The sequence below is a fragment of the Podarcis erhardii genome (assembly GCF_964252035.2).
Source record: "Podarcis erhardii genome assembly, chromosome: 17".
Taxonomy (NCBI): Eukaryota; Metazoa; Chordata; class Lepidosauria; order Squamata; family Lacertidae; genus Podarcis; species Podarcis erhardii.
The window spans coordinates 25,169,195-25,191,562 of record NC_138515.1 but is presented as its reverse complement, the minus strand read 5'-3'; the positions used below and the strand labels follow the sequence as shown (position 1 = coordinate 25,191,562).

General features: G+C 44.2%; 1 long non-coding RNA gene across 1 annotated transcript in view; it reads left to right on the top strand.

Moving 5' to 3' along the window:
- The first annotated feature begins 4,689 nt into the window (after positions 1-4,689).
- LOC309332588 overlaps positions 4,690-22,368 on the top strand; it is a 165,594-nt gene continuing 147,915 nt past the window's right edge. The window contains exon 1 of the long non-coding RNA XR_014152211.1: positions 4,690-4,904. This is a non-coding gene — a long non-coding RNA (uncharacterized lncRNA). The remainder of the gene's footprint in view (positions 4,905-22,368) is intronic.

Genomic DNA, 22,368 nt, shown 5'->3' with positions numbered 1-22,368 from the left:
AACCGTGCAGCCAGAGCACGATTTCTGTTCTCACCCTGAAGCAAAGTTCCTAACCCGAGGTACTATTTCTGGGTTAGTGGAGTCTGTAACCTGAAGTGTCTGTAACCCGAGGTTCCACTGTGATACATAGTTATAACAAACTAGCAAAAACACATGGATTCTTGAAGATGTAATGCATCACACACCTGTTGGATCCTGTCTGTGGCTCCTATGAGGGTACCTCCTAAGTTCAGCACTGTATTTTTCCCCCTCACAGGAGTGAGTAACAACCAATTCACTTATACAGGAAGCGGTGAAGGAATGCACAGGAATCGGAGCTGAGCCTGTTTCTAGTCCCTCCTGACCCCAGGCCTCAGAAGTGTATCTCAGCATCCAGGCAGGTTCATATGGGACAGCTAGCTTCCCCCAAACCAGAGGCCTCCAGATGTTTTGGACTACAACTCTGATAATCCCTGAGCATTGGCCATGCTAGCTGGGACTGATGGGAATTGTAGCCCAAGCGTTAGAGGGCACAACAAACCTGGTGGAGGGTGCCAGGATGGGAAAAGTTGAGGAGCAGAAGGCAATCCTCAAAATAGGCTGCCTAGGGCTCTGGAGCTTAAAAAGATCCTGTCTAATTATGGCTGGGGGTGGGGGAGTGTTTTATTGATGGCGAGATAATTGGCAAGATATGTTCTTATTGATCTTATCTTCCTTGTGATAGTTTTATGCTGGTTTTACACTTGTCTCTGTGCCTGTGGGACGCGGGTGGTGCTGTGGGTAAATCCTCAGCGCCTAGGGCTTGCCGATCGCATGGTCGGCAGTTCGAATCCCCGCGGCGGGGTGAGCTCCCGTCTACGGTCCCAGCTCCTGCCCACCTAGCAGTTCGAAAGCACCCCTAAAGTGCAAGTAGATAAATAGGCACCGCTTTCTAGCGGGAAGGTAAATGGTGTTTCCGTGTGCTGCGCTGGTGCTGGCTCGCCAGAGCAGCTTCGTCACGCTGGCCACGTGACCCGGAAGTGTCTCTGGACAGCGCTGGCCCCCGGCCTCTAGAGTGAGATGGGTGCACAACCCTAGAGTCTGTCAAGACTGGCCTGTACGGGCAGGGGTACCTTTACCTTTACCTGTGCTGGTACAGTTTTGTGTGTTGATTATCCCCCGCCCCCCCCCAAAAGGAGTGCCATCGAACATGTGATGCCTGCCCCCTCCATCTGCCTAAAGTAACAGAGTCCAGGAAAATCTTGATCACTTGTTTCGCCTGATTGTATAAAGAGGCTCTTCAAACATCTTATTGACCCATGTTATGCATTTGCCCTCGACTCCCTGAATTCACAGCTGGGACCTAGTTGATGCTGCCAGTTTTTTCCTTGGATGTGTGACCAGAACCATCCACACTGACCAAGCCTATCACAGCCAAAACATTTTGGCTTACCCTGAATGAGTTCTGACCCGTAAGACCTCAGAGGTCTCTGTCCACATCTCAGCTCTTTTGGCATGCAGAACTCAGATGTCAAAGGCAGGATTCCCCCCCCCCCTTGGTTATTTAAACCCTCCCCGCTCTGCTTAAGGCTCCCTTATGGAGAAATATAACCAACCCACTGTAACATACTACAGACCTCTTACAATGTTCATTAGTTCAAGTGCCTATAAATCCTTTCCTGTCTCCTTCAAGCTGAACCTATATGCCTCATTACTGGATGGAGGTACTGGGACTCCCTACCAGAAACCTACACCTAATTAGAAGAAGGATGCAAAAAATTACTTGCGCATTAAAGGCACTATTTTTAGCTTTGGCAGTTCTGCTTTGTTCATTAAGTGCAACATTAAATGTCTGCAGTTTCGAAGCCATTACTTCATCCTGCCCACCTTGCTGTGACGATGGTGTAGTGGTTAAGAGCGGTAGTCTCATAATCTGGTGAACCGGGTTCGCGTCCCCGCTCCTCCACATGCAGCTGCTGGGTGACCTTGGGCCAGTCACACTTCTTTGAAGTCTCTCAGCCCCACTCACCTCACAGAGTGTTTGTTGTGGGGGAGGAAGGGAAAGGAGAATGTTAGCCGCTTTGAGACTCCTTAAAGGGAGTGAAAGGCGGGATATCAAATCCAAACTCTTCTTCTTCTTCTTCTTCTCTTTCTGGTGCATACTTTCCCTTAGAGATTCATTTCACTTTCAGTGCAAAACTAACATACCCTCCAACATTTCTCCGATGAAAATAGGGATGTCCCATTCCATAATGATAATTTTACTATTTATACCCCACACATCTTCTTGGGTTGTCCCAGCACCCTGGTTATCTTCCAACATATATAAAGGTAAAGGGACCACTGACCGTTAGGTCCAGTTGCAGACGACTCTGGGGTTGCGGCGTTCATCTCGCTTTACTGGCCGAGGGGGCCGGCATACAGCTTCCGGGTCATGTGGCCAGCATGACTAAGCCGCTTCTGGTGAACCAGAGCAGTGCACGGAAACGCCGTTTACCTTCCTGCCAGAGCGGTACCTATTTATCTATTTGCACTTTGATGTGCTTTCAAACTGCTAGGTTGGCAGGAGCAGGGACCGAGCAATGGGAGCTCACCCTGTCACGGGGATTCGAACCACTGACCTTCTGATCAGCAAGTCCTAGGCTCTGTGGTTTAACCCACAGCACCAACCACATCCTTCATGGCAAATATGGGTTTGGTGCCGTGTAAAATGTGTAAAATGGGCCAGGAAATTTTTAATATTTGCAGTGGCCTCCATCTTCAAGTTATGTTTTTCATCTCTACACTATCACAGGACTTCTGTTCCTTTTTTTTGTGGAGCAGAGTGTGTCTCCCCTGCAACACGTACCAATTAAAAAAGGGGGGAGCATTGGACCAAGGAACAAAATATTTTAAAAAGATAATTCTAGGGATGAATCTGGGAAATTTCTCTGTGTTGCAAGATTTTATCAGTCGCTACCATAAACAAGGGAGGGGGAAAGTAGCAAGAGAAAGAAAGAGATAAAACTTCTGGACCAATACACACAATGAAACTACAATTTCCTGTAAAAGGAATCGGGTTGTTGCTAGCTACAGGCACCACTCACACCCTGAAGATTTGACCGATAGTAACCTCAAGCACACAAAGAAATAGACTCAGCAAGAATTGAAAACATGCTATTTTGCTGCCAACATTCAGCAAGATCAAGGAAGGAGGCTCTGTGCAGTCGAAGCTATGCAAAATATAACCTTTTCGGAGAATGGAGCAGGGGGAAATGGGATTTGAACCAAAGAGAATAAACATTTAGAAACATTGTGTATGTGTGTGTGTTCTCATGTTATCCCAACTGCTACATACTGATGTGTGGAACTATCCTTTCAGTTTTGTTTTGTTTAAAAAAATGCTTTTGAATTTGTTATCTCCATTTCTTTTCCTTTAACATGGATGCAACTTTGTTACAAGGGAAAAACTGAAGCATGATGTGGATTAGGGAAGAGTTCTTTTTTCGTTATCTCAGATGTTACTGAAGTTCAGATCAGAACTGTGAGTCTGTATCGGGTTTAGAAATAGAATCACAGAACTGCAGAGTTGGAAGGGACCACGAGGGCCACGAAATCCAAACCCTGTGCAATCCAGGAATCTTTTGCCCAACATGGGGCTTGAACCCGTGGCCTTGAGATTAAGAGTCTCTTGCTCATAACTGCAGCTTTAAACATACTTATGTTAGGGGATAAGATGGATACTTGTACACACCCACGGAACAGAGCAGGGCTTACTTCTGAGTAGAAATTTATAGATTTCACTGTAAATAAAAATATTTAGGGACACAGGAAACTGCCCTATACAGAGTTAGACCATTGGCCCATCTAGCTCACCAATGTCTACACTGACTCTCCAAGATTTCAGGCAAGGGACATTCCCAGCCCTTACCAGGATTTGAACGTGGACCCTTCAACATACAATGCAGTCTCTGACCAGCCTCACAGTCTCTTAGCTTAACCAGGGGATCTGCAGCCCACAAGCAGGGAACCTTTGGCCCACCAGAAGTTGCTGAACTACAACTCCCACCAGCCCCAGCAAGCATGTCCAATGGCTAGGGGTGATGGGAGTTGTAGTTCGGCAATTTCTGGAGGGCCAAAGGTTCTCTAACCCTGCCGTGTCCACTCCCCTAGGACACTCCGTGTGCAATGCATGCGCTCTGCCCACTGAGCAAACCCCCCTACCCCTGAGTTGCAAATTAAATGTGAATCAGCGATGCGCCTGGCCCCCATACTGATGGCAGCAAAGGAAATTCCATTCCTTCCCATGGGCGTAGCCAGGGGTGCAGAGGGTACAGCTGCCCTCTCTAAACCAAGTAAGTAAATAAAAAATACTTAAATAAAAGAAATGGTAGATTTTGATAAGATTTTTCCGACCACATGGGGTCCAAAGGAAGTAACTCAAAATAACTGCTGTGGAGGTGTTTCGTTCCCCATCAGCCAGACAGAGAATGAGGACAGGTGGGTGTCCAGACCCCTCTTAACATAAATCCTGGCTAGGCCCATGTTCCTTCCAGCCTTTTAATACACGTATCGTAGAACTGCAGAGCTGGGCGGGACCCCAGGGGTCATCTAGCCCAACCCCCTGCAATGCCAGGTTTCTTTGAATCCATCACCCTGGGGATTAACAGCCTCATGCTATCCCCAACTGAGCCATCCTGAGCTTATATACCTACACTATCTTTATATGTAGTACAGTGGTACCTTGGGTTAAGAACTTAATTCGTTCCGGAGGTCTGTTCTTAACCTGAAACTGTTCTTAACCTGAAGCACCATTTTAGCTAATGGGGCCTCCTGCTCCTGCCACGCCGCCAGAGCACGATTTCTGTTCTCATCCTGAAGCAAAGTTCTTAACCCGAGGTACTATTTCTGGGTTAGTGGAGTCTGTAACCTGAAGCGTATGTAACCTGAAGCATATGTAACCCGAGGTACCACTGTACAGTCATACCTCATATTACGTTTGCTTCATGTTATATTTTTTTCAGGTTGCGTCGCGCAGCGACCCGGAAGTACCGGAAAGGGTTACTTCTGGGTTTCGCCACTCGCACATGCGTAGATGCACAAAATGACGTCACATGCATGCGCAGAAGCAGCGAATTGCAACCCACGTGTGCGGAGACATGCCGCTGCGGGTTGTGTTCCTTTCATGTTGTGAACGCGCCTCCAGAACGGATCCCATTCGCAACCAGAGGTACCACTGTATCTGGAATTCTAACCACTGTTGCAGCTGCTGCTGCTGTTTTGTTTTGGACCTGTTCCATTCCTCTGCAATTTCACTATGTTTGCATTTCTGTTTCCCACTGAAAATATGGGTGTGTGTGTGTGTGTGTGTGTGTGTGTGTGTTTGTGTTTGTGTGTGTGTGTGTGTGTGTGACTGAGCCTCCATCCCAGCGCCTGATTTAGGTTTGATGAGGCCCTAAGCTACTGAAGGTAATGGGGCCCTTTATATGTCCAGCTGTCCTTTGCCGACAACAAATTGTCACTGTTTATTGTGTTGAATATACGCTATATCAGGCATCCTCAAACTCTGCCCTCCAGATGTTTTTTGGGACTACAATTCCCATCATCCCTGACCACTGGTCCTCTTAGCTAAGGCTGATGGGAGTTGTAGTCCCAAAACATCTGGAGGGCTGAGTTTGAGGATGCCTGTGCTATATGTTAATTTATGGACCTTATAGGTATCTAAAGCCATTTGCCAATGTTGCTGTATGTAGGTTTTATTTTATTTGTTTTTTATCTTATATTTTGGAAATGTACATCCAGGTTCCCCCCCCCCTTTAAATTTATTTAGCCCCCCCCCCCAAGAGAGTGGGGCCCTAAGCTCTAGCTTGTTTAGCTTATACATAAATCCGCCACTTTCCCAGCAAAGCGCCCCCTCCTTCTCCTCTTCCTCTGCCAGCTCCCCCAGCGCCGCTGAGCGCGGAGAGGCTGCTGCTGCTGCAGAGCACAGGACGTGCCGGCCTCCGTGGCGCGCGCGCCGTCTGCTCTCCCTTGCACCGCGCGCAGGCTCAGTGCAGCCGCCGGAGCTTGAACTCCAGTTACCCCGTCGCCGAGGCGAGCCGGGGGAGGCAGAAGTAGGTGAAAGGCAACCCGGTGTCATTGCTCCGCGTGGAAGCCGCGGCATTTTACGCATGCGCCCTCGCGGCCTGCCCGGGCGCGCACTCCCTTCCCCAGCAAAACGACCCCCCTTTCCTTGCTTGAGATTCCCGTGCTCAAGGCGGTGATGATGAGCCCTCGCTCTGCTACAGAGTTGCGAGGAATCCAGGGCCGTTGCGCTGATTTATTGCTGTTTTCAGATTGCGCCCCCCCCCCTCAGCTCCTATTTGCAGGCAGGCAGGTGGCCCAGCGTGAAGCTGCCCTTGTGATTCCCCCCAAACCCTCGGCTTTACTGGCAGAAATAATCCGAATACAGGCTATGGCGCAGGCGAAATGTATAACTGATGCAAACTCATCGGAATAAGAACAGGTTTAGCATAACAATTGGGATTATTTCACTCGGCTAATCTGAGTAAGCAATGACAAACCTAGATAGCATCTTAAAAAGCAGAGACATCAGCTTGCCAACAAAGGTCTGTATTGTTAAAGCTATGGTTTTCCCAGTAGTGATGTATGGAAGTGAGAGCTGGACCATAAAGAAGGCTGATCGCCAAAGAATTGATGGTTTTGAATTATGGTGCTGGAGGAGACTCTAGAGAGTCCCATGGACTGCAAGAAGATAAAACCTATCCATTCTGAAGGAAATCAGCCCTGAGTGCTCACTGGAAGGACAGATCGTGAAGCTGAGACTCCAATACTTTGACCACCTCATGAGAAGAGAAGACTCCCTGGATAAGACCCTGATGTTGGGAAAGATGGAGGGCACAAGGAGAAGGGGACGACAGAGAACGAGATGGTTGGACAGTGTTCTCGAAGCTACCAGCATGAGTTTGACCTAACTGCGGGAGGCAGTGGAAGACAGGAGTGCCTGGTGTGCTCTGGTCCATGGGGTCACGAAAAGTCGGACACGACTAAACAACAACAATTCTCCCACACCCTCGGCTTTACTGGCAGAAATAATCCGAATATAGGCTATCGTGCAGGCGAAATGCACAATTGATGCAAATTTAACTCATCGGAATAAGAACAGGTTTAGCATAACGAATGGGAATATTTCACTCGGCTAATCTGAGCAAAAAGCAAACTTCCCTGTTGGTTTCCGCCCCGCCCCTTGCGAGTCCCAAAGTCAGTTCCCTCTTGGGTCCCTCTTATAGTAAGGTTATTTCACTGGTGTTACAAGAATCATGAGGTCTCAGATATAGAGTAAAGGTTCACAAATGCACAAGGCAAATGCACACGCTTCAGTATATAAAGCACATGTCTGAAATAGTGCAGGAGAGCAATCCTTAAATCATCTTGACTCTTAATAACCCCAACTGTTTCCTCTGCCTCGCTTTCGCTGGATCCTGCCTCCATCCAATCATAGATTTAGGGGACTCAGAGTCCCTTGGGGAGTTGGGTAGCAAAAGAAAACACCAATTTTTTCTACAACAATTGTTTACGTATATGGAACATTTATGCAGCAAGCATGCACACACACACACACACCACTACATGTGGTTTAAAGCAGCATTTTATAAATTGGAACCATGGAGTTTCCAATTTTTTTTATGCTTCGAGATAACCTATTTGTTGAGCCTTCATCCTGGTTTGTTTGTGTAATAGGGAGATTTGGGGCATCAATCCTATCTGGTATGAATAGCCCTGGGGAACCCATCCCAGTCCTTTCTGCTGCCACTACCCACTAATGTGTCACATAGTGCCAGGGGTGTCTTGCATGGGTGGCCTCCTCAGGAGTAAGGGAACAGACTCTTCTGTTCCAAGGCTCCAGCATGGCAGCTTCAGCCCACTTCCCCTCTGCTCTGCCAACACTTTTAACAACCAGTAGCATAGACTTAGCAGCCTACGGGTGCAATCAGAAATGAGGAATATTTAGTTTTCCTGATTACAGTGGTACCTTGGTTCTCAAACTTAATCCGTTCCGGAAGTCCGTTCCAAAACCAAAGCGTTCAAAACCAAGGTGTGCTTTCCCATAGAAAGTAATGCAAAATGGATTAATCCGCTCCAGACTTTTAAAAACAACACTTACCTCCAGGTTTGCAGTGTTTGGTTTCCAAGTTGTTTGAGTACCAAGGCGTTTGAGAACCAAGGTACCACTGTATGGTGTTAGTGTTTCTGCTCTGTTTTCTAATGTTCCTTTCACGTGCTCTTTTCTAGAACTGTGGCTTTTTGACACATATGCCAGTGTGTGTTGCATTAATTTTCATTCAGACCAGTGGGTGTGTTGTGACACTGCAACAAATGTCATTGGATGACACCAATCTTTCCCCACCCCCCCTCTACATGTGTGCTTCTGTTTGCCCATGATTCAAAATGGCAGGAAGGAAATTTATGCTGAAATGCCACCCCAAATTTCATCACTTTACTCCTGCAATTTTCTGGGTTAATACTGCAGGCATCAGCAAACTTATTCAGCAGGGGGCCGGTCCACTGTCCCTCAGACCTTGTGGGGGACCGGACTATATTTTTTTTTGGGGGGGGGAAGAACAAATTCCTATGCCCCACAAATAACCCAGAGATGCATTTTAAATAAAAGCACGCATTCTACTCATGTAGAAACACCAGGCAGGCCCCACAAAAACCCCAGAGATGCATTTTAAATTAAAGGACACATTCTACTCATGTAAAAACATGCTGATTCCCGGACCATCCGTGGGCCAGATTTAGAAGGTGATTGGGCCGGATCCGGCCCCCGGGCCTTAGTTTGCCTACCCATGGTTAATAGGCTTGCATTAAAAATGAACTCAAAATTGGCACTAATATTCCCAAGAGCACAACAATTGCCTGACACACGTACACACACAAAATCACACCGTTATGGTGTTAGATTGGCACCATTCCTACTGTCTTTGCTCACGTGTCTTTAAAAGCAGCCTGGCACAGAAAAAAATCAAGCAGGTATAGCTTTTCCTGGAATTATGACAAGTCGTGGAAAGATTCCAAAGGCACAATCAGTGAACAATGTATTTAACAGATCATTTCTATAAAGTACCACTTTAAAGTCATTAAAGATATAACTGTAAATGAGTTCATTTCTTTCTCAGATGACTGCTTCAAGGGGAGGTGGGTAGAGGGGACAAGGGTCCATGAAGTCATTTGTAATATCTTGGATAATTCAGACTTTAATGAAATACATAAAGATCCTTTTATGTTAAGAATTGGAAGGGAGAAAATTGTGTTCATATAATGACTGGGCAGTTCTTCATGGAATGGGTGATAATAGGCCCATGTTTTGGCTGTGGGGCAGATAGCAGGGGTGTATTTGTGTGATTTTAACTGGGAAACAGTTGTGGGGCAGGAGGGGAGAAGAGTTATATCCATTTCCTTCTTCACTCCTCCCTCCTTGCTGTTTGAAATAAATTGGCAGTGTAAGCCTACATGACTCTACCCTGAAGTAAGCCTCACAGAGCTCACTGCTGTGTGTTTAGGATTGTAGCTTTAAAGAGGCAGAGTTCCATTCACATTCAAGGGTGGGCCAGGGGAGCTCTTGAATAAGCAATGGCTGCTGGTTCTTAGCTTTCAAACTGTGCCTCATCTCCAGTGCCAGATTTACTTACAGTGGTACCTAGGGTCAAGAACGTAATTCGTTCTGGAGGTCCATTCTTAACCTGAAACTGTTCTTAACATGAGGTACCACTTTAGCTTATGGGGCCTCCTGCTGCCGCCGCACTGCTGCCTCGCAATTTCTGTTCTCATCCTGAAGCAAAGTTCTTAACCCGAGGTACTATTTCTGGGTTAGCGGAGTCTATAACCCGAAGCGTCTGTAACCCGAGGTACCACTGTATATTAAATGAACTATGGAGCTTTTTGAAATCTGATAACGGTCTGAGAAGTGTGCAAAAGCATAGTTAGGCAATTGTAAACTTGCTTGCACAATTTTCTGATTTTGTGCAAATCTGGAGGCTCAAAAGAAATATCTATATATAGTTAAGCTCCTGAAGCATTATTAGCATTCTGGAAAAGAAATGAAAGCAATGATACATTCTCAGTAGATGGCTGCTGCGTAGCTGGTACATACTAGCACATGTGGTGGACTGTCTCAATGAGGCTTAATTTTGAAATAAGGTGTTTGCTGAGAACTCTTTGATAGCAATGCAAACTATTGCTCCATCTTTCCAATGCGGTACTTTAGAACCTATATATGAAAACTCTTTGATAACAATGCAAACTATTGCTCAATCTTTCCAATGTGGTACTTTAGAACCTATATATGAAAACAGAGTGAGACTTGAAAAGTAATTAACTCACTTTTCATCTCTTAAAAGCAGTCTGGGGCTCCATCGCCAAGTCTTTCAGCGTCCATAATTTGGACCAGTGCTGGATTTATGTATAAGCTAAACAAGCTATAGCTTAGGGCCCCACTCTCTTGCCCCCCTATATAATTCTTCTTAATTGTGTTTCACTATTACTACACTTCTTCTTAATTGTATTTCAGTTCAACAATTACTTTGATAAAATACATATTTCGTTATGTGCAAATGGCTTTAGATACCTATTAGGTCCGTAAACTACCATATAGCATATATTCAACACAAAAAAAACCAGCGACAATTTGTTGTTGACAAAGGACAGCTGGACATTGCCTTCAGTAGCTTAGGGCCTCATCAAACCTAAATCCGGCCCTCCTTGATCAGAGGATGCAGTTAGTCAAAGTATGCCACAATAATTGCAGCTTAGCCATTGTGGAATTCCACAAAGTAGATAGCACCTCGCCCACTAGATACTAAATGTGGGAGGGCATTAGCTGGGAATGCCTATTCCTATGAGGTTACCTATTCATTATAATTGGCTTCAGAGGTTTTGATTTCGGATTTCTCACCAGTTCTGAGAGTTGAGGAGCCACCCAGGACAAGTGGTATCAAATGTTGGAAGTCTCCTCCTATACCTTGTTGCTAGGAGCAGGTAAAAGCAATTTGATTTCAGAGGGCATTAGCAGCTCTCTGAACTGCTGTTTTAAGGTGCATTTTTTTCTTTCGCAGGTCCATACTTGTCATTATTCTATTGCTGCTTCTGTTTCATTAAAGCAACAACAACAACTATGTGTTTAATATCATAATAATTATTTGGTTGTGAGCTGCTTTGGCATCAGATGGGCAAGGAGTGGTGTAACTTTTTAAAGAAATCAACATCCACACCCTTTTTCTTTAAATTGGCTTGAAAATGCAGGGTATGTAAGGATCTCAGAATACAAGCAAGTTCTTCTAACTTCTGTTTGCTTACAAAGTTGCTTTAACATTCTTACGTTATTTTCCCTTAATCTTTTCTTCAGTTGTTTACAATTTTAGGAGCAATAGGATTTGGAGAGGAGGAAGTGTAAGTAAAGGCTGAACTTGGCATATTTTTGCTTAATAGCATCTGGCTCCAATAAGGCAAAAATTAGTCATGAGTAACTTTTATTAAGAGCAGTATCACTTAAGCTAATCAGAACTAGAGTTGCCGACTTTTGAACATAAAAAGTGCTGTGCTGGTTCGTACAAAAAGCTCTTCGAGTCCAGCACCCCCTTTCGCAGACTGGCCAACTTGGATGCTTAAGGGGAGACCAAAAATGGGACCTAGTTAAAGGCTCAAGGAGATAGGATAATAATATATTAAGGATGGAATAACAAATAAAGTGAATAACGCAACAATAACAAAAATAATAGTAGGTAAAGAAGATCGCACACGGGTGGGCTGTGAGGAGGGAGGTGAAGGGATTAATTGAAATTGTTAAAGATTGGTATAGGATTTAAGAGATTTAAATTTTTATAAAGATTCTATAAGGGAAGCAGAAAGCAGCAAGAAATATCAAGTAAAGGTATTGGAGAGGAGATCAGTGTAAATGAAAACATGAGACTTATGGTTTTGTTAGTATGATTTTATTTTGCAGTTGTCTGTTTATTTTGGAGTTGTTTGTTGAAATGAATGTATATTACGTGAATAAAATAATAAAGGATTTGGGGGTCGGGGGGAAGGGACCTGGCAACACTTGCCCGTTCCTCAGCTGCTGGTATTCAGATGCTTGCTGCTGGAGGTAGAATCTGTACACAGAGGAGGATGCCTTATGAAGGCCTTACCCACAGATCTCTCTCTCAGCTTCTCTGGGTCAGCTTCCTTGGCCTCAGCAGAACAAGCTTGTTCTCTGAGAGCCAGGAGCTGCTTGCATCAAATGTACACCCGTAACTTTGTTCCAGTAGGCAGATAGTCATGAACACTCTGAAGAATGAGCTGGGAAAAATCCTCCCCAACTCCACACATTCCTCCTGCCTATCTCCATAACTGTTCTTTGTTTATTGGGTTCATTTGCTTGGAAAGACACGTTTTATGGGAGCTGAATAATCGGAAATCCCAACAAATAATATTGGTGATTGTTATGTACTGAAGTTCTCACCCTGGGCCAGCAGGGGGATACTGTAGATAGTTCAGGTCCACATATGCAAATAAGGGATCGAAAGTGACGTTCATTGATTGGATATTTACAGAAGGTGGTTACTGTTGTGTTGTAGTGGAGCTCTATATAAGCAGGTTGGCTGAACCCTTCAGTTCAGTTCTGGCCTGTGGATAAGCAAGAGCTGTTTGAAGAATCGCTGTGTCGTCTGATATGTTCACCCACAACATAACAGTGATCTCTTTGCACTCAGAGGTTTTAGGCAAAGCCAGTTGCTAATAAAATCTGAAGCATGGCGGGTAGGCTAGGGCAGGCCTGAGCATGCTTTGGGAAGAACTGGGAAATCACACAGGGGTTGGTGAAAAGCTTCCTCTATTCGCCTCTGTGTCATATTGATTTTGCACATACACTGAGAAAGTATAGTGGGGCATTATTGTGAGGCTAAGTCTTTTAATATCTTCTCTGCTGCTGCTATTTTGATTACATAAGCTATGGCACTCGACTAATTGGACTGGAATTAGAATATAGGATGAGGAGCATCCATATAACTGTAAACTGCTTTGTGGTTTTTATGAAATAAAACAATCCATGCTAGAAGCACGAGTTTTTACAGCACTTCTTAGGGAAATCCTGCCATATGTGTGTGTCTTATTTTGCTAATCTCCATTTTCACTTTCCCCTAAGCACTCCTAACTTTATCACATTCTCGCCAGACAACAGCAAACTACACTTTGATAAACAGAATCAACTTGCAGCTGTAACAAGGAACACCAATTCTAGGAGCAAGACAGCAGTGAACATCTAACTGGCCATACAATTTCTGGAAACAAATAAATGTTTACCCAATGTATGCTATATGTATCACTAATCCCTTCTGAAAGTTGTGCTGGGGAGCACATAGGTTCAAATTCTTGCTTTGTCTAGGCCAGGCTTCTATCAGATCTTAGCAACCTTCACTCTCAGTTCCTGAGCTGAACCTGAATGGTGAACCACACTCAACTTTAGATCTTTACTACTGCCATGAGTTCTGTAGTGAACATTCACTCTTTCCATAAGATTACTGCAGCTAAGAAACAATGTACCACAGGAGTGAAACCCTAACAAAATCTCTATGGCAGGAGACATGGGCAGCTGCAGGAATTTTATCTAGGCGGGATGGAGGGCATAATAAAACACTGAAAGGAGGTGAGGGGGTGCAGCCTAATTTCTTGCAGAAAGATGAATAGTGCTTGCATGTTTCATCTCGTATCTTAGGTTCTACAACTGCTAGAAAGAGGCAGGATTCAATGAAGTTATTGCATGCACAGAACGAGGTCTGATTGTGCAACAGGACTTCCACACTTCTCCTCCCACTGTGCCCTCTAAATGTGCTCTGGAGGGTTGGAGGAAGCCCCAGAACATGTTTAGGGGCTTAATGATAGGAAGAGAAGGGGAAGCTGTGTTAGTCCCGGATTTACAGAAACCGTCCTGGTTTATGATTTGATTCCAGAATGTCCTGTTTTTACTTAGGACGTCCCTATTTTCATTTGATAAATGTTGGAGGGTATGGAGTTATGCGATTCCCGAGCCAAGGAGATAAGTAACTATACAACCTTTAGAAGAGATCTGAAGGCAGCCCTGTATAGGGAAGTGTTTAGTGTTTTATTATGTTTATATATATATTGGAAGCCATCCAGAATGACTGGTGCAACCCAGTCAGATGCACAGGGGTATAAATAATAAAATTATTATTATAGAATAGGATGTCCCTATTTTCATCAGAGAAATGTTATACACACACACAAAATACCCCCCCATCTTAAATGTAGCAATAATTCACTGTATGACTCACCTCCATCTTATGAGTGTCTGTCTGTCACACAGACACACAAGCAAGCACAGACAAATTCAGAATGGGGATGTGGAGAATTGCAACATAATGTGGTGACTCACGTTGTGAGTGCTTGCAAATGTTGCATGGCATGGAAATAGGAAGAAGGAGCAGCACCTCCATGAAATATACTTAGCATACAGTTTTCTCCAGCTTCCCATCTATTTTCTGTTGCTAACCTTCCAACATATGCCAACAATCAGCACTATAACGGATCCAACAAGGTTTGGGAATTGGATAGGTGGGCCATAATATTTATTTAGCAGGGTGTTTTTGTACCACACCCAGAGCACAGGGTGGCTTCATATAGCAAATCATTAACGTGCCCATCTAAAATAAGCCATCTAAATAAACTAAACAAACCATGAAACCATTACATTACACTAAAAATGCAGTAGAGCAGCAGGAATTCGTACCTGCAGGGAGGGGAGGGAGGGGGACTGCATCCCCAATGTAAAATAAATTGGGTTTTGAGGCAGGTCTGGAAAATGGTAAAACTGGCCCTTCCAGTCATGGCTGGTGAACCATGGTGATCAGAGACACACATCCAAAAAAAGCTTGCAAAGGGGGGGGGGGGCAGGCAAACCAGGACGATGTCACAAGCCTTGTTTTTGTCCAGGCACCCACCTTTGTCATCCTAAGCCAATCAAGCTAAAATGATAGGATGAGAAGGTTCTAATCCAGTGCCTGTGCATGAATTTTGTCAGTCAGTAGCTTTGATGAGCAATCCACATGGCCCTTGTGAGTGCGGCGACTGTTCCATCACTGCACCGGTTGGCTCCTTGCTGGTCATGAATCCCCGATAGACTCAGCCAGGATTGTGCTCTTTTTTATTCTTTTTCCATGCTTCTGCTTCTCCATTTTTTATGGTGAGGTGCAGCGTGGCATGAAAGTCACATGATGTGCATCAAAGATGTTAAGCCGGAGACATTCTTATTGAACATTATAGAGGGTGAAATACGGAAGAAAGTACCGTATTTTTTCAGGTATAACACGCCCCCATGTATAAGACGCCCACTATTTTTGGGTACTCCAAATTAAGAAAATGGGGGGAGATGCCCCAAAGTTGTTGAGTTTTTTGAGGAAGGGGGGTTGCCCAGAGTTGTTGAATTGCTCGCATCGCAGAAGCCAACAAGCGTCTGTCTGTTCGCCAACAGCAGCCGGCAATCACACAACCAATTGCCACAGCGGCAGCCAATCCACAGCAGCCCTTGCCGCAGCAACCAGTCACCCACCCAATTATAGTAAAAAAAACCCTTGTCTTATACACAGAAAAACACAGTACTTGGTCTCTTCCTATATGCAATAGCAGCGGCTGGAATTATTTATGCTCAAAGGTGGAAGGACAAAAATAGTCCTACAAAAGAAGAATGGCGGAGCAAGTTAATAGAATATGCGGAATTAGCAATGTTGACTGTAAAGAGAAGGAATCAGGATGAGACTGATAAAAGGGAGGATCGGGAATACTTTGGTGAATAGTTAAAGAAATATAATGACCAGATAAATTTCCAAGTAGGGCCACAGATATGAGCAACTAGAAGAGGGGTCGTATCTAAGGAGATGCAACTCAACAAGGACTAAACAAGAACCCATGGAGGGATGTGTGGAGAAGCCAAAGCATATAGGGCAACTGTATAATGGATGTATAAAATTATGGAAAACGTATACCGTACTTTTCCATGTATAACACGCCGCCTATTTTGCGGGACTCAAAATTAAGAAAATGGGGAGGATATTCCCCAAAGTTGTTGAGTTTTTTTGGGGGGGCAGAGTTGTTGAGCTTCTTTTGGGGGGGAATGCCAAAAAATGCTCACCCACCAGACCGACAACGCCCCTCGTGCGCGTCACCAAAGCAACCTATCCTCTGTCCTGTCGCTGAAAAAAACAACAAATCAGCCGCCCAATTGCTGCAGCGACAGCCAATCAACAACAGCCCTTGCAGAAGCCACCAATAACAATCTCCAACTCACGGCAGCAACCAATCAAAATGCCCCACATTGCACTACCCATGTATAAGATGGCCCTTAATTTTGAACATGATTTTATAATAATAAAAAACATAGTCTTATACACGGAAAAGTATGGAATATATATATATATATATATATATATATATATATATATATATGTCACATGACATATGTGAAGGTGCAACCAGTTCTCCACAAAACCACGTCAGTTTTCCCAGATGCGTATAGGAATAAACGTGGAGAAAAGTACAAGTATGATGCATGTATCACATGGTTTGGTTCTCAAAGGAAGTAGCTTCATCAGACCCTTGGTGTCTACTTCTCTGGAATTTCCAAGAAAATAAAGTTGCAGAAAATGAAATCTGCGGTCTGAAATCTTTGCATCATGTGCACGAGTCCTAAAGTATCCATGGTAAATTTGGCTAGTCAACTTAAGCAGAACCGGTCCCTACTATTGGGCAGACTGAGGCAACTGATTTTTGTTGTCATGAAAGGGCAGCAAGTCACTAGTTATTTAATTTTTTATCACTGTAATTTTTGCCCCCGGATGGTGGGGAGGCGGGAGAGATGTTTATGATACGATAGCAGGGAGCGCTATTTGCTCCTCTGCCTCAGACAGCAGAATGTATCGGGACGGCACTAGATGCAAGCATGTGCATCACTTGAGTTCTCTTAATTTTACACTCTACCTTCCTGTTTCCTTCCTGCAAATATTTAATGATTCCAGCTTTGACTCATGATATCATCATGACTCAAAGGTGGGAGGTGCCCTTTGTTTGTGCTAAACCACTTTGGCTATCCAGTTATCAAGAGTTGGAGCTGTTTAATGCTGATCTCTTGAACACATGAAGATGAAAGATAAGCAAACCCTTAGGCACAGGACATTTTTTGCGGCTAGTCAAAATCACATGAGCCCCAGGGGCCAAAAATACATTCATACATTCATACATTCCTTCATGATTCTTCTCCTCCTCCTCTTCTCCTTCTTCTTCTTCTTCTTCTCCTCCTCCTCCTCCTCCTTCTCCTCCCGCATTGTCCCATTCAGTGTATAAGGTGAATGACTTCTTGTAACCCTGAACAATTTCAACACTAAGTAATTAGACTGTGACCTACATAAAAGGAAAGGCTCCACAAAAACTGACATAATAAAAACTAATTATATTTAAAGACCTGAGAGAGGCGTTCCTCAGCAGAAAGGTAGCCTGGTCCACAGCCTGCCCTACTCGTGAGGTAGAGCAAAGCTGCCCCATCAGGCAGCAGATGGGGGAGCAATTTAAGTGGTGGCAAAATTCAGACTGGAAGTTGCCATACCTGAAAGTTGTGTTGTGCTGACAGTAAAGGGGAAGAACGAAGCCCCCAAGATGATACTGCGCCTCATGCATAGGCGCATGGGTGCCAGGGCACCCACAAAACTTTCATTGTGGGAGCCCGGCCGGGCTACCCAACGCATTGTGCGCTTTGGCAAGGTGTTCCATCAGGCCCTTCTGCTGCATTTGACGCCTGACGCTGGGCACCCACAACGTTGGCTGGAACCCGGCGTGCCCGACCTCATACAGTCATTGCAAAGCAGGCACACATGCATTTTGGACTTCTTCAACCCGTCACGAGTCCTCTCCCCTGCCCTGCTAAGGAGCAGCTCAGAAACACACACCCTGTTGAGCTTTCTGTCAGCTGGCTTCTCCCCTGAGTCCAGTTCCTGCTTGCCGGTTTCCTACAGGAATCTGCTTGGCCACTGTGAGAACAGGACACTGCACTAGATGGGACATTGGTCTTCTTAGCGTATGGTTACCAGACATCCCCATTTCCCAGGGACAGTCCCTGGATTCACAAATTTGTCCCTGGACAAAATCTGTCCCCAGAACGTCCCCAGATTTCATTTATTGTCCCGGGATTTATATTTTAAGTGTTGTAGATTTATTAGTAGGGAATGAATGTTGCGTGATGGGTTCACATCATATGACGAGGCAAAATGGCGGGCGCCACAGCAGCGAGCAGCTCCTGAAGCCAGCCAGAGCCAACTGCCCTATACATTTTTGCAATTTTAACAGGAGTAATATACAGTCAATACATCATTTTCATATAATTCTCTTTCAACACCATACAGTCAGTAAATTTTAAATTCACTTTCCATAATTTCCCCCAATTATCCATTTGTATATTATGCCCTAAATCTTGTGCCCATTTAATCATGTTTAACCTCTTCATCTTTAGTTTCCCACTTACCTGATTTATTTTTTAAATCATTATACCTAGGGGTTCAAATTACAAAACTACAAGCTCAAATAAGCTATATGAAATGAACTATGGAGCTGTTTGAAACCTGATAACAGTCTGAGATGTGTGGGAAAGCGCAGTTAGGCAATTGTAAACTTGCTTGCACAGTTTTCTGATTTTGTGCAAATCTGGAGGCTCAAAAGAAATATCTAGATATAGTTAAGCTCCTGATGCATTATTAGCATTCTGGAAAAGAAATGAAAGCAGTGATACATTCTCAGTCGATGACTGCCACGTAGCTGGTACATACTAGCACATGTGGTGGACTGCCTCACGGAGGCTTAATTTTGAAATAAGGTGTTTGCTGAGAACTCTTTGATAGCAATGCAAACTATTGCTCCATCTTTCCAATGCGGCACTTTAGAACCTATATATGAAAACAGAATGAGACTTGAAAAGTAATTAACTTGCTTCTCATCTCTTAAAAGCAGCCTGGGGCTCCATTGATAAGACCTTCAGCGTCCATAATTTGGATCAGTGCTGGATTTATGTATAAGCTAAACAAGCTATAGCTTAGGGCCCCACTCTCTTGCCCCCCCCAATATACTTCTTAATTGTATTTCACTATTAATACACTACTTCTTAATTGTATTTCAGCTCAACAATTACTTTGATAAAATAAATATGTTGTAATGTGCAAATGGCTTTAGATACTTATTAGGTCCATAAATTACCATATAGCATATATTCAACACAAAAAAGTGACAATTTGTTGTTGACAAAGGACAGCTGGACATATAAAGGGCCCTATTACCTTCAATAGATTAGGGCCTCAGCAAACCTAAATCCAGCCCTAATTTGGATTGCTGATATCTAGGGTTTGGCAAATTGCCCTCCTTGGAAAGCTATCTCATAAACTGAAGATATCTAAAGGGCAGAGTGTACCGTAAATGGTGGTTCCGCCCATATGGCATGCATGGCAGAGGGTTGGACTTGACCCTCATGGGCCCTTCCAACTCTACAATTCTATGATTGTGTGCTTTCTTATATGAATATCAAGGCTCAAAGTTGCTCAGTCTCACCAGTATATGCAAATGTCTGGTTCATCTAAAAGACATGGATAGACAAACTAAGGTCCGTGGGACAGATCCGGCCCAGTCGCCTTCTAAATCTGGCCCGCGGATGGTCCAGGAATCAGTGTGTTTTTACATGGGTGGAATGTGTCCTTTTATTTAAAATGCATCTCTGGATTATTTGTGGGGGATAGGAATTCGTTCTTCCCCCCACCTTCAAAATATACTCCGGCCCCCCACAAGGTCTGAGGGACAGTGGAGCGGCCCCCTGCCGAAAAAGTTTACTGACCCCTGATCTAAGACTTTGCATAACTTTTATTTTCAATAACAATGAAATTTACAGATGGGGGAAAACTTATTTTACATATATTTGTAAAGGGAATCCCTTTATGAGACAATACCTTATTATTCCTTTGGAACTGTGCTGTCCCTTACATTTTCTTTTCCTTCTTTTTATTATGTTTGCCATTCTTGACATACCAATAAAATATACTAAAGCGCTGCATTTTCTGCACAGAGTTTTCAGATTGCTGCCTAATATTTCCGATGTGGTTTTTTTTTTAATGTGGTTCACTTGTGTAGTTTTCTGGTTTTGTGCAAATCTGAGGGATCAAGATGGGTGGCGTGGGGGGAAATCTTTATTTGTGAGTGCACCAGAAATAATTATGGGCACAGCCAGAAAAGAAACAAAAGCATTGAGGAAGCAGCAAGTATGGAAAGTGAAAGAACAGAAAGTGACAATTGATCTGCCCATTCCGAAGTACCAAAACAAAACATTTGTGACCCTGGGGGATCAGCCCTTTAGAACCTGATTTCCCTCCACTTACTGGATTATCCCTGTGTCAGGTAAACCCGAATTTACAGGGGGAAAGCATCGAGATCACTGTTGAGGGTGATGTCAGGTGAACTACACAAATTAAATGGGAATGCAGATAGCTGAAACCACACAGTGCACTCAGGTGTGGACAAGTGCTATGTGCCTACCTTGTTTTACACTGTTATTATCATAGTCTCAGTTGCATGCGAACATGAAGCAATCCTGCCTGTTGGAGTTAATTAGCACGTAGATTGGTAGCTAATATTCTGGTATCTACAAGAGCCAAATGTTTGCGTAGACTTGGAAACCTGAAGAAAAATTAGTTAGTGGGTATCTAGCTAATGTGCTTTTCCAAACAATTGGCATTAGGGGCTTTTCCTATAAGGCATTTAATGGGAATTCAGAGTACTGGGCAGACCGTCGCGCTTCTCGCAACTTTTCATTGAGTGGCGCTATGGTCTAAACCACTGAGCCTCTTGGGCTTGCCAATCGAAAGGTCAGAGGTTCGAATCCCCATGATGGGGTGAGCTCCCGTTGCTCTGTCCCAGCTCCTGCCAACCTAGCAGTTCAAAAGCACACCAGTGCAAGTAGATAAATAGGTACCACTGCAGCAGGAAGGTAAACGGCATTTCCATGCATGCTGGCTTCTGTCACTGTGTCCCGCTGTGCCAGAAGCACTTTAGTCGTGCTGGCCACAAGACCTGGAAAGCTGTCTGTGGACAAATGCTGGCTCCCTTGGCCTGAAAGCGAGATGAGTGCCGCAACCCCAGAGTCGACTTTGACTGGACATTAACCATCCAGGGGTCCTTTACCTTTTTTTCACTTCTGTTTTCTTCTCACCTGAACACAACACAATAGTTTTGTTTCTTGTGGCCCATGTAAGGCAAGTATGTCTGTTTCCTTGGGCTCCTGAAGTTCATCGTGCACAGATTATCTCATACACCAGCTCTGTGCAAAACTCCTGTGCAGAACATTCCACTGAAAATAACATAAGTTGGGTTGAACGACTTGAAGAACGACTGCAGCTGTGGCAAGACAGTGGCAATGAAGAGAATAATCAAGATGAACGATGTTAGAGTGGTGGGTTTCCTTCACTCCATCTCCCTCTCTGCTACATGCACATCTCTCTGTGTGTGCATTTGTGCAAGAGGTGATGTGCAAACCGTTCACACTGTGTGTGATTTATAGATGGATAGCTAGCTATCGATTTTTGTGCAAAACTGCTTCTGTATAAAATGTCTGTATTTAAAAATAAATTTTGGTCCCTCTGGATATAAACAGGAATTGGTTACCTCACTATGATTAACTTCTCCTGCCCTTAAAGCTACGAAAAGAAGCCCTCTTTCCCTCACTCTGTGAACTTTTCAAAACATGGGTGATTTCTTTTTAAAAATGAGGTGGGGAAGTGCCCAGAAAGAAGATGAGAGAAACCACAAAACAGCACTTGGTCCTTGATGTACCCAGAAAGTGAAACTGTCTGAGAATGGGGTAAACATGGTTCTGGAGCTCTACTGCTGTTGTAAAGGGAGAAGAGCTCGCAGCTAAAGCAAATCCAACTTAAAGGAAAAAAGTTCAAAGAATTATTTTCCAGAAAATGTTGGGTAATAGGGAAAGGACGGCAGCTGGAAATTTATGGAGGGTGGGTAAGGAAAAGGTCAACAAAATGAAGGGCAATAAAAGAGGATTGCTGGTTGCGGGAATGAAAGTGGGGTGCAGTCCCTGCAAGCTGACCTCTTGGACCCTGATGGCCGGGCAAACGGAGGAAAGTGCTGAGAACTGCATTGCTTTATTATGCTGAAGGCAAAATGCTCACTGCATTTCACCAGTTTTGCACATTTACTATCTCTGCGAACAAATCTATAGCGTGGTTAAATATACCCTGATGATCTAAAGAGAATAACAGAATATTCCACCCCATCTCAGAAGCTCTCTAATCACCAGTGGCAGATTCAGAACTTCACAGAATTATTCTGACATCATGAGGGGCT